This window comes from Aegilops tauschii, chromosome 5, assembly GCF_002575655.3.
Source record: "Aegilops tauschii subsp. strangulata cultivar AL8/78 chromosome 5, Aet v6.0, whole genome shotgun sequence".
Taxonomy (NCBI): domain Eukaryota; kingdom Viridiplantae; phylum Streptophyta; class Magnoliopsida; order Poales; family Poaceae; genus Aegilops; species Aegilops tauschii.
In genome coordinates, this window is record NC_053039.3 from 240,295,596 (window position 1) to 240,309,337 (window position 13,742).

At 48.6% G+C, this 13,742-nt stretch overlaps 1 long non-coding RNA gene across 1 annotated transcript; it reads left to right on the plus strand.

Moving 5' to 3' along the window:
- Nucleotides 1–427: 427 nt before the first annotated feature.
- LOC141023367 (uncharacterized) lies at nt 428–7,394 on the plus strand. The gene is made up of 3 exons (XR_012184571.1): nt 428–933; nt 1,597–6,801; nt 6,890–7,394. It is a non-coding gene; the product is annotated as an uncharacterized lncRNA (long non-coding RNA).
- The last annotated feature ends 6,348 nt before the right edge of the window (nt 7,395–13,742 follow it).

A 13,742-nucleotide genomic window follows, 5' to 3' on the forward strand; every position in this document is an offset into this window, starting at 1 on the left:
ACTAGTCGCCCGATCCTTCAAAGTAGATGAGAAAACCTGAGCACCGATAATAGCAACCCAACTAACTCATCTCTTCTCCTCCTCTCATCATGGCATCATGCTAGCTTCCCAAGAGAGACCCATGATCCCTGCCGGGGAAGATACCAGATAGGTAGCCACCGTCGATGGCGGTCAAAACCCAAGATTGCCTTCAGAGTCGCCTTAGGAGAGAAAAACGCTTCATGTGTTGCACTGCTGCAAGCAAAATTCATGTGTTAGAGTCATAGGACCTGCGATACTTAATATATGGTCGTTGGCCTTTTCACAAAAAAATACCGAAATGGTAAGTGCCACATGTGTGGCACGAAGTCATTCGGTCTGAATGCTCTGTTACCGCTTGATATAAATGCACGCATCTTAATGCTATTCAGTCGCCATGTAATCCCGATTGGTCATTCGGGTCCAGTGCGAGGTCACCCGAATGCCTCATCCATTCCCCCACCACTCTGCCTCACCCATTCACCCCCACTCTGCCTCATCCATTCCACCCCACTCACCCACACTAGAAGGAGCTCGAACCGAGTTACCCCATCGCCTCTCCCGCACCTTCGGCGATCGGGAAGCACCGACAAGCACAGCTAGGTTCCTTCACAGCCGCCCCGTTATGCTCCTCTTCTCTCGCTCTGCTGGCCACCCCATGCGGGGCGCTACTCCTCCAAAATCCATGGCAAACCACGGGGGCAAGGGAGAGGTGGCTTCTTCTACTCCTACTGCGTCATGTTCTTTGTTGTGATGGAGATGATGGCGACCACAGCGCCATGCTCCTCGTGCTGCTCGTCGGAACGCCATGGCAACCCACCGAATCCCTCCCTCATCTGTGAGCACCGAAGCACCCGTATCTGGCCATCCGGGAGCATGAGTAGTGCGACGGCCAAGCTGAAAAATTCTTCAGAGGTTTGTTATAGTACTTTGATTTGTGTTTTTGTATATGTTTAGTTCTGCTTTTGTACTATTGAACCTTGCCTGTACATGCCTAGTTCTGAAAAACTGAGTAGGCTTGATTGTGTAGATGTACAGTTTCAGTGAAATGCTTGTAAATTTGAGCTTTGCTATGTCCTACCGAATGACAAGGATTAGTTATTGTCCTGTAGACATATTTTTGGCAAATTTAAATAACTTGCCATGGAAACTTTGCCATGTTCAAAAACATGGCAAAGTTACAGATGTTCAAAACCATGGCAACTTAACATGTTCAAAAACATGGCAAACTTGCCATGGCAACTTTGCGTGTTAAAAAACATGGCAACGTTATAGATGTTCAAAAACATGACAACTTAATATGTTCGAAAACATGGCAAACTTAAGATGTTTTCGGGAAATTTATTAATGGGGTATGGCGATTGTAGTTCACTCGGCATTGCAAAAATACTTTTATTCAGAGCCAAAAGTGTGTTTTTCTACATTTTCTTTTTACCACGACAACTTTACTTTTAATGACATGGCAAATTTTACTTTATTTTTTCGACATGGAAAATTTATTGTACAGAGCATGGAGATTTTAATTTAAATATGATGGCAAATATACATTTCCAGATCATGAATTTTTTTAATATGTAGCATGGTGAGGGAGTCCTGGACTAAGGGGTCCTCGGGGGTCCGGCCTGTTAGCCATGGGCCGGACTGATGGGTGTGAGGATACGAAGACCGAAGACTGCACCCGTGTTCGGATGAGACTCTCCTTGGCGTGGAAGGCAAGCTTGGCGACTAAACATGTAGATTCCTATCTTTGTAACCGACCTTGTGTAACCCTAGATCCTCCTGGGGTCTATATAAACCAGAGGACTTAGTCCGGAGGGGGATATACTCGTTACCATAGTCATACATGCTAGACTTCTAGGGTTTAGCCATTACGATCTCGTGGTAGATCAACTCTTGTAATACTCATATTCATCAAGATCACTCAAGCAGGAAGTAGGGTATTACCTCCATAGAGAGGGCCCGAACCTGCGTAAACATCATGTCCCCTGTCTCTTGTTACCATCGACCTCAGACGCGTAGTTCGGGACCCCCTACCCGAGATCCGCCGGTTTTGACACCGACATTGGTGCTTTCATTGAGAGTTCCACTGTGACGTCGACGACAGGATCGATGGCTCGCCTTGTTCTCAAGGACAATATCATCGCTGGAGGAGCACTGGCCCCAGGCCAAACCCTCCGGCTGGGCGGCTTTACCATGACCGCCCGTTTGGTCGGTGAGCCGACGATGACCTCCCGGGTCATCGAAAATCCCCTTCGTATTGATTCCGAACACTCCAAGCAGATGGATCCAGCGGAGCTTTCATCTTTAAACGAGCTCCTAGATCGCATCGCTGCCCTGGGGGTCGCTACAGACTACGATCGAATCGGGCTTAAACCCGATTAGAGAGAAATCAAATCTCCGCCAATCACCCACCAGATAGCGGTAGTCTAGGAGCAAGATGACGACTCTCCCTCCATACTAAGGACGGACTATGTCCGGATCTCCAGTTTCGAAGAGCCGGACACCAACCTGCAAGGAGATGTACCCTGCCCTCCGAACATAGAATCGGATGACGGGCCTCAGAAATCGGTGGATATCCCGGAGCCCGCTCTGTTAAGCTCGGAAGACCTTCAGACTCCGGATGCAAAATTGGGCCAAGGTTCAGATTTAAATCCACCCACCCACCCAAACGTAAGTGCTCTCATGAGCATACAACATCAGTCTCAGGAAACGGTCCACCACTTCTGGGCCAGATTCCTTCTTGTCAAAGACAAGATTGAAGATTGCTGCGACGAGGAAGCGATCTTAGCGTTCCACAATAATTGCACGGACGAAGGAATCCTCAACGCCATCAACCGCCGTCGCTTATTACACTTCGCTGACTCGGCAACTATCGTACAGAAGTATAGCGCAATGGAAAGCGCCTGGAAAACTCAGGCAGCCCGGTGGGAACAATCGGCCCCCACTCAACCCCTCGTTCAGGCGAAAAGGACACACCCTTGTAACACGCCCGGTCCAATAGTAAAGAAATATAAGTCCATTACGGGGCGCGGAACCGTTCTGGAAGGATGGCTCGATGGGCCATGCAAAATACATGCAACACCGGATAACATACCAACACATAGCCTTAGAGCATGTTGGATACTCCGGCAAGTGGCCAAGAGCGGCGAGGATATCCTCACCAAGAATACCCCAGAACAACACCCCCCAGAAGACGACGACCCCAAAGTACTGACGGTCTTCGAGACATTCGCTTCAAACAATAAGCACATAAGGGCACTCCATGGACTCGCCGAAGTCTGTCAAATAGCAGCAATAAATCCTTGGAACGACACGGCTATAACTTTTAATGCCGGTGACGAACCAAAATACAGGACAGTCCGAGCACTAGCCGCCTTGGTCCTCAGTCCAATCGTGGACGGCTTTCGGCTCACTAAGGTCCTCATGGACGGCGGCAGCGGACTAAACCTCGTCTATGAAGATACACTCCACAAAATGGAAATAGACAGGAGCCGCATCGAGCAAAGCAGCACGACCTTCCGAGGAATCATTCCCAGTCGGGAGGCGCTGTGCGTGGGAAATATAACACTCGACGTGGTATTCGGCACGCCAGAGAATTATCGGTCCGAAGAAATAACTTTCCAAGTGGCCCCTTTCAATAGTGGATATCACGCCCTCTTGGGGCGAGAGGCATTTACACGCTTCCAAGCTGTACCTCATTACGGGTACATGAAGCTTAAGATGCCCGGGCCCAACGGCATAATCACTCTCGCCAGTGATCCGGACACAACACTCCGCGCCAAAAATAAAACCGCATCCCTGGCCCTTGAGGCATTATCTGAAGCCCTCGCGGCCGAAGAATTAACCACACTGCGCTCCACGATGGACAGGGACGATGTGATCTTAGACAAATGCCCCAAATCCACCTCCTTCAAGCCAGCGGAAGAAATAGTCAAATTCCAGGTCCATCCAACGGACCCCAAGAAGAAAACATCTATTGGGGCACAACTAGAACCAACAGTTGACGCCGCGCTACGGGATTTTCTTTGTGAAACTGGGATATATTCGCCTGGCACCCTTCTGACATGCCAGGAATCCCACGCAAGCTGGCCGAACACAGCCACAACATATTATGGGGATATAAACCGGTCAAACAAACACTGCGGCGCTTTTCCGAACCCAAACGCCAAGCCATGGGAGAGGAGCTAGCCAAGCTAATCGAGGCCGGATTCATTAGAGAAATAAAACATCCGGACTGGCTGGCAAACCTGGTGATGGTACCAAAGAAGGATAGATCATGGAGCCTGTGCGTCGATTTTAAAGACCTCAATAAGGCTTGCCCTAAGGATCCCTTCCCCCTCCCCCACATTGACCAAATCATTGACGCTACCGCAGGACACGACTCGTTGTGTTTTCTCGATGCATATTCCGGATACCATCAAATCCTCCGATCAAGCTGCAACAGCATTCATTACCCCATATGGGCCATTCTGCTTCAACACCATGCCCTTCGGGCTCAAGAACGCCGACGCCACATACCAACGCATGATTCAAACATGCCTGGAGAAACAGATCGGCAAGATAGTTGAAGCTTATGTGGACGACGTCGTCATCAAAACTAGGGACGTCGAAACACTAATAGACGACTTACGTCTCACATTCGACAACCTCCGCGCGTATGACATTAAGCTCAATCCGAAAAAGTGTGTTTTCGGCGTCCCCGCTGGAAAACTGTTGGGCTTCATCGTTTCCAATAGAGGAATTGAAGCAAATCCAGCCAAAATCCGAGCTCTCTCACAATTGGCTACGCCAACAGACCTTAAACAAGTCCAAAAACTCGCGGGTTGCGTGGCAGCTCTAAGCCGCTTTATCTCCAGATTGGGAGAAAAGGCACTGCCACTCTATCACCTTCTACGGCGAACCGATCACTTCGAGTGGACGGACGCGGCAACAGCCGGACTGGAAGAAATAAAAACCCTTCTAGCGAGCAACCCAATCCTGGCCGCGCCAAACGTCGGCGAACCCATGTTACTATACATATCGGCAACACATCAGGTGGTGAGCGTCGTGCTCGTCGTTGAACGAGAACAGGACGGACACAAACTCCCGCTTCAGAAGCCAGTATACTATGTATCCACTATCCTTACACCATGCAAATCCAAGTACCCCCATTATCAAAAGATAGCATACGCGGTCTTCATGGCATCCCGAAAGGTACGACACTACTTCCAGGAGTGTTCGATCACAGTGGCTTGCAAAGTACCACTCAATGACATAATAAACAACCACGATGCCACGGGCCAGATTGCCAAATGGGCCATTGAGCTCCTTCCATTTGATATTACATACAAACCACGTCGAGCTATTAAATCCCAAGTACTGGTTGACTTCGTCGCCGAATGGACAGAGGCCGAACTCCCTAAAGAGTACGACACATATTCCAATTGGGTTATGTATTTCGACGGCTCCAAAATGCTGGCAGGTCTAGGAGCGGGCGTCGTTTTAACGTCCCCCACTGGAGACGTCGTTCAGTATGTACTCCAAATACTATACACAGACTCCAATAACGCAGCCGAATACGAGGCCTTATTGCATAGTCTCCGGATGGCCGTCTCCATGGGCATACATCGCTTGGAAGTGCATGGGGACTCAAACCTCGCAATATCTCAAAAAAATGGAGACTTCAATGCCAAAGATCCGAAGATGGCAGCTTATTGTAATGCCGTCCTAAAAATGTAGGCTCGGTTCGAGGGGCTCAAGTTCCACCACGTGGCCCGCGAAAGTAATCAAGCGGCGGACGTTCTTGCTCGTATCGGCGCCAAGCGCGACCCCGTCCCACCTAATATCTTTCTACAAAGGCTTTGCCATCTGTGGTGTGGCAGGGGAAAGCGGCAACACTAGTCGGGATCCGAACACACCCCCAGATTTCGAACCCACCGATCATTGGCACATCTCATCATGGCAGTCATTGACCCATGGACCAACCCTTCTTGGCCTACCTTAATGGGAAGGAACTTCCTGAGGATCAGAATGAGGCCCGCCGTATTGTCCGGCGTTCGAAGGCCTACAAGGTTCACGACGGAGAACTCTATAAGAAAAGCGATACCGGAGTCCTTCAAAGATGTATCTCCGAGGAGGAGGGGCGGCAGCTCCGGGCTGAGATTCATGCCGGTCTTGGCGGGCACCACGCCGCAGCTCGGGCCCTTGTTAGCAAAGCCTTCCGCATAGGGTTTTATTGGCCGACGGCCCGAGCAGATGCACAGGACCTTGTCCAATGTTGCGTCGGATGCCAACTCTTCGCCAACCAAAGCCATATGCCCCCACTGCCCTACAAACAATCTCCATCACTTGGCCTTTTGCGGTCTGGGGACTGGATATGGTTGGACCCCTTAAAGGAGGAAGCCATAAGAAAAAATATCTGCTGGTCATGGTGGACAAATTCACCAAGTGGATAGAGGCCAAACCAGTTAAAACGGCCGAAGCCGGACCAGTAATAGACTTTATATCCGGCGTCGTACACCATTATGGTGTTCCACACAACATTATCACTGATAACGGCTCCAACTTCATAGCCGACGAAGTGAAAACCTAGTGCGCTAATCTGGGCATCAAGCTCGATTACGCCTCTGTTTATCACCCATAGACAAACGGTCAAGTCGAAAGAGGCAATGGTCTTATTATGAACGGCATTAAGCCTAGACTAGTGCTGATGAGGACATCAATACCATTGTTAGACCCACAGCCCCTGCTGCTATACATATTGGACCAATTACTAGAGCTCGCGCACGCCAATTGAATTACCAGGTACTTTTGTTTCTTGGTAATGATTCTAATGTTCATGAGAATATGATGCTGACTAAATTGGATACATTTGTTTTGCTTACAAATGAAGGGCCTGGCACGGATAAGAGGGATGAACACTGGAGCAAGACCAAGCCTGGAGATGATGGCATGTGCAAGGGGAACAAGAACAGAGTTACAAGTGATGATTTCAGGACTTTGAAGCCACCATAAGGAATGCATGAAGCCTTGGACGAAATATACAAGATGCCACTTCATAAATTTCGTCCAGAGGCTATTCTAGGTGTTGCGTCACCTTATTATTGGGGCCAGGCCCATGTAATTTCGAAATACTTAAGTATAGGCTGTTTTTAGAGTCCATATGTGTGGGGAAACAAGAGTTAGGGTTGGATTCGGACCCCTCCCACAAGGGCCACGAAATTCCCCCTATTCCTCCATATATACAGCCCTTAGGGCATCGTTTAGACTTTGGGTTTTGTTTAGATCAAAAGTTTGCCATAGCTGCAACTTCGCGTACTTCGTTTGTGTTCGACGACCAGACAAAGGCGTCACAGAACCCCACCTTCATTAATAAATCTTTCCTCTTATATTCGCAATATCCAGATTGCAATCTCAGTTTCTTGCTTGTTCTTCGTTTGCACGCAGGAAACAGACCCTCGTGGTCAGTTTGATCATGCTCCGGCGTGGTCAATAACCTCTCGGAGTTGGTTTAGCGATTGCTAAGGCGCGACGTCCTCGCATGTTCGTAGTCGGATCGTGAAAGTCTACTCCTCCGAAACGATAATCACCATCTCATCGAAAGACGGGACACCTTTGCCTCTATCAAGTGCGGTCTTTGAAAGCATCAGACAAGCACTGGGTTGAGGAGCTTGACTCCGTACTCTGGGGGCTGCGGACCACGCCCAATCGCACTACCGGATACACACCTTTCTTCATGGTGTACGGCGCGGAGGCAGTGCTACCCTACAACATTATTCATGACTCACATCGAGTGCACATGTACGAAGAGAGAGAGGCCGAGCTCGATCGGCAAGACAGCTTAGATGCCCTGGAGGAGGAGCGCGACGTCGCAAAAGCCCGTTCCGCATTTTATCAACAGCAGGCTCGCAGGTATCGAAGCAGAGAAGTGCGGGCCAAAACTTAGAACATCGGCGAACTCGTTCTACGCCTACCGGAGAAGAAAAAGGACAAACTCAAGCCCAAATGGGAGGGTCCCTTCATCATCGACGAAGTTCTCACCGGAGGGGCGTACCGCCTGCGTGATGCGTCAGACAATCGACTAGAGCCGAACCCCTGGAACGCGGCCAGACTCCGAAGATTCTATGCCTAGCGCCGAACTCTTTGTTCCTCTCCTTCCCCCTACTTTTCCATCATTTTTTCTCTCTTTTCGTTTTTTCTCTTTAGCCTTAGAAGCTTTCGCGCGGTTAGACCGTGCACCCCCGACGCATACATCTTCAAGTATGTACGTCTATTATACCTGGGGGCTTCTTGGACATAAGCTTGCTATTATTATTTTCCGAGCATCAACCTCATCACATGTGTTTTCTCCCATATGTACCTTTTCTTCGCCATTATATGCATCGATATGACTTAAGTTTTGGCCAAGCTGGGTTGCCTGGCTCCTGTGCTTATGCCCTACGTTCCCGTTAGTTCGGCTAGGGCATAAAGGGAGCACCTCTAAGATTGTTACTGCCGGGTCATCTAGATGTGTACCTCAGACTGGGTGAAGCCGGAAGCTAGCGTTCTTAAGGGAATATTCGGTCGGTGAACTAAAGGTGTTTTTGCATTTGTTCCATCGTGAACCCCCAGAAGCTATACACATTGTGATTTTTTCATCACAGTCCGGACATGCACATCGATGCATGCACACCCAGGGAAAGGAACCCTTAACGGAACTATTATCTCTGGAAGATGTTTCTTACAATTTTAATGTAATATAACATAACTAGCTGGATACAACTTGTCTGTTCAAGCAACTACGACCCCTATGCCTGGTTTTCCCGCATACCCCGGTTTATTTTGCCGCTCGGGTATTCGGAAAACACTCCGCACCTTCGGGTGGAGAGGTCGAAGCGAAAAGGTCGGCCATGACAATCGTTTTACAATCCAGCTGGAAGGAAAGTACACAGTCACTTAGGACTCGAAAACTTCTTCCTCTATATCGTCCAAAAGGCGGTCTAACTTACAATCCTGTTGGGAATATCTAGCGGCCACCTCTACTTGGTCATATGCTAAGCTAACGGTAATTTCTTCCCCATTTGACCCTAGTGGTCCAACCCGGGCCATGTGATTTGGATCCAGCTTGGTATACCGCGTTTTCACCATGGCCCAGGCCTCTCGCGCACCCTCTCGGCAGGCCGATATCTTCCATAATCGGATACGCCGCCGCGCTCCCTTGAACAGCTCTACAAGCTCCTCCATACTCCCTGGAGGGGAGGCGGATGGCCATAAGGCCTTGGCCACACTCTGCATTGCCTGCTGAGCTTGCTCGTGCAATTGCGACAGCCCTTGCAGAAGATCACTTGATGATCCGGACACCTCCTCTTGGGGACGGACCGTCAACATACCTGCAATCATAGCTATATCAGCTACTTTAACCTCCAAACTGTAAGGTAAATTCGGCAACGTACTAAATATGCCGCCTCGCAGCTTCTTATTCTCCTTCACGGAGTCGGCTAGCTGGGCTCGCACATCTTTCAGTTCTTCACCCAGTTTGGTGTTTGAATCCTGGAGTTTGTTTTTCTCCTCTCTGACACGGGTCAGAACACGCTCGCCTGCGGCAATTAGTCTTTTTGCATCTTTCTCTCCCGCTCAAGCGGTTTTGAACTTATCCTCCAGTTGATCTGATGATCCTATTATGAGATAAGCAACGGTATTAGCACAACTGGTATATAATTGTTATTCCTCGATGGAGGGGAGCATTACCTGAGGATGCCTTCTTGGACTTTTCCAGTTCGGCGGTAGCAGCATTTAGCTGTGTCCGACACTTCTCCAGCTCTTGAGCCAGCAGGTTGTTCTTCTCCGTAAGAACCTGGTCATACAACGATCCTTAAATCACTTGTGCCAACTGCTTTCAGTCTCGGGGGCTACTAGCATGTGGTTATCCTATTCGGACAAAACAAACCTTACCTGCACATCCGTTAAATGCTGCTTTGTGGCTCTGCCCAGCCCATCTCGAGCAGCTCGGATGTATGCGTCAGCCGAGCTGAAGACATCAAACGCATCTTTTGAGAAGCCAAGGTCCCGTAAAACGGCCCTCCGGCGCCGATGATTCATGGCGCGCTCCACTTCCGAGTTGGTGACGGACATATCTTCCGAGCCCTCGGGCGAAGGACAATCCGGTGTCATTCCCGTATCGGCCCCCGTCTCTCCGGCAGGGTCTGCACCCCGGCTGTTGGGAGTACGACTGGCCGAATTCCCGGACATAGTTCGGCGAATCTTTTTCCTGATACAAGACAAACATAACAGTCATAGATGGATGTGACTACTAAAGCATACTTTCAAATCCATACCTCTTCGACGAAGGCCGGACTGTGTCTTCACCGGTCTTCCTTTTGGAGGCCTTGCTCGGCGTAGGAGCCGCTCTCTTTGGAGTCACCCCTGGGGTAGCATGACTGCCGAACGCCTCCCCTTTAGAGCACGAGACAGTGTGGTGGGTGAGGCAGTGCGAGGAAACTCTTTTAGGGGGGATTTCTCCTGATGACTTACGTGGGAAGCAGGAAGAAGACTGGGATAATCGGCGTAATGGCCACTTCCGTGCCATCGTAGCTTGCATGGTAAAACACGCCTTCTGCAAGTACCACGAATATATCCGGGTCCTCTTCAAACCCAGGATCAAGCTCCCGGTTGTGGTTCTCTGGCTGTGGGGTGGGGCTGTGAAGCCCCTTGGTGATTTTTCGCCAGTGCTGTTATAAATAGACAGATTAAGAATTCATTAAAGATGACTCGGAAAGCGGAATGAGTAAAAGCAGAGGGGTCAGGACTTACCCAGCTGGGAGGGTCATACATAGAGTATCCATCTCTGCGCTTGATGCGAAGGAATTCCTCCTCCTCCCCTTTAAACAGCCCGGCCAGTATCTTGGGCAGAGCGGCGGGGGTGTCTGGACCTTTCCGACCACAGCGGGAGGCGTCGTCCTCCCCATTATAGTGCCACATCGGGAGCCCTCTGTATTGAAGTGGCTGAACCCCTCGCACTATTGAGGTCGCCATTACCTCAACCATTGTTAGTCCGGACTGAGCGAGCGTCTTTATCTTGCTCATGAGCTGACCAACTTCCGCACTATCATCCTCTTCAAGGCTCCGGGGACACCAACTGTGGCGTTTCTTTAATGGAACGCTTGCAAAATTAGGAAGACCCTTCCGAACTGGGTCGAGAAGTGCGACGTCCTCGATGTAGAACCATTCGGAAGGCCATTCTTCAGATGCCTTCCTTGGTGTGCCGGATAGGTATCCGGTATCGGCGATGCGCCATATTTCGGCTCCGCCCACTTAAAATATTGACCCCTCGTGGTTGCGCGGGACAAGACAGAACAACTTTCTCCACAGTTCAAAATCGGCCTCAATACCCAGAAATAGTTCGCATAAAGCAACATAACCCGCAATGTGCAGGATAGAGGCGGGAGTAAAGTTGTGCAGTTGGAGGCCATAATATTCCAGAAGCCCTCGGAGGAACGGATGAATGGGAAATCCGATGCCTCTTAGCAGATAAGGGACGAAACATACACACTCCCCCCGGATGGATTGGGGAAGTCCTCCGCCTGGGTCTCGCCATTAAAGGAGGCAAACCCTGCTCGAACAGGGACCAGATCTGCGGGGGGGGGGGGGGGGGGGGGGAGGAGAAATCCCTGCGTTTGCAACTTCACCAATTGACTGTGGGACACAGAGCACCAGAGCCGGGAATGCTGGCCATGTTGGAATAGTCTTTCCTAGCAATCTCTGAGGACTCTCTCCGCGTGGTGCCGAATGGATCTCAGATCCAATCTCTTTAAATAGACGCTCTTCCTTGCATGGTCGAGGTGTTATTTGCAAAAAATACCCCGACCTTCCACATTCGTTCGACACGTGGAAGCTGAAGTCATCGATGCACAGAAGCCGAGGGGTGTGACACTGAATTAAGGGACGAATACATTACTTGGAAGTCATCGGAGGAGGAACCAGCCTTGCAAAGCCGAAGACAATCTGCGCGCCGAACACCTCGTCATTGAAGACTGGTTCGGGGGCTACTGAGGGAGTCCTGGACTAAGGGGTCCTCGGGGGTCCGGCCTGTTAGCCATGGGCCGGACTGATGGGCTGTGAGGATACGAAGACCGAAGACTGCACCCGTGTTCGGATGAGACTCTCCTTGGCGTGGAAGGCAAGCTTGGCGACCAAACAGGTAGATTCCTTTCTTTGTAACCGACCTTGTGTAACTCTAGATCCTCCTGGTGTCTATATAAACCAGAGGACTTAGTTCGGAGGGGATATACTCATTACCATAGTCATACAGGCTAGACTTCTAGGGTTTAGCCATTACGATCTCGTGGTAGATCAACTCTTGTAATACTCATATTCATCAAGATCAATCAAGCAGGAAGTATGGTATTACCTCCATAGAGAGGGCCCGAACCTGGGTAAACATCGTGTTCCCTGTCTCCTGTTACCATCGACCTCACGCATAGTTCGGGACCCCCTACCCGAGATCCGCCGGTTTTGACACCGACACATGGTAAATATACTTGTGTAGCCATGGCAATTTTAGATTTATTTCCATAGCAAAATTACTCTATTTTTTCCATGGCAAATTTTGATCCATTTTTGGCATGGCAAAATTTACTTCATTTTTGGCATGGCAAAATTTACTTCATTTTTGCCATGGCATACTTTTAATGATGTGGCAAATTGTACTTTATTGTTGCCATGGCAAATTTATTGTAAAGAGCATGTCAATTTTAATTTTAATATGATGGCAAATTTACATTTCCAGAACATGACAAATTTTATGTAGCATGGCAAATACAGTTGTGTTCCCATGTCAATTTTTAATTATTTTTCATGGAAAATTTAATCCATTTCTTTCCCATGGCAAATTTATTGTAAAGAGCAGGCAATTTTAATTTTAATATGATGGCAAATTTACATTTCCAGAACATGACAAATTTTATGTAGCATGGCAAATATACTTGTGTTCCCATGGCAATTTTTAATTTATTTTTCATGGAAAATTTAATCCATTTTTCCCATGGCAAATTTTACTCCATTTTTGCCATGGCAAGAATGCTTTTGTTCACATGGAAAATTTTAGTTTATTTTGCCATGGCAAATTTTCAGCTTTTTAAAGACTTGGCTTTTATTTGTCACAACAAAGAAAAATCATTTTGGTTTTTTTTATTATGTTACGCTACTGGGCGTTTTTTCGTTTTCATTTTCTCAGTGAAAGGGCCTCTAGGGCAAATGGGGAGGGTGTTCGGGCTGTGGAGGTTCTCCTACCGAACCAATTTCTTCGTCGTCGGGGATTGCTCGTATTGAACGAATTTACTCTGCGTATAGAAGATCTAAAATATACTCCCTCCGTCTCATAATATAAGAACGTTTTTGATACTAGTGTAGTGTCAAAACCATTCTTATATTTTGGGACAGAGGGAGTACTATGTGTTAGCGTGCAATTTTGTTGCCCGTTCACTATAATAGCAGTTTTCTATAGATCATGCATTTCCGGAAAATCTGCCCGAGTTATTGTTGAAACTAGAACTGCTATTGTTTGCTCTTAGCTTTTCTTTCCCAAGGATTGCTACCGGAGATTGGCGCCTAAAATGAGTTTCCATCCTAACAAATAACAAGTACGACCCCGCAAAAAACAAATAACAAATAACAAGTACGCAGAGTAGTATTTTAGTCCGGGAAGATTCCTCATCTCGTGGTGCCCAAACTGAAGGACGTGGTCACTGAATTTACGAACTGAGGCTGCC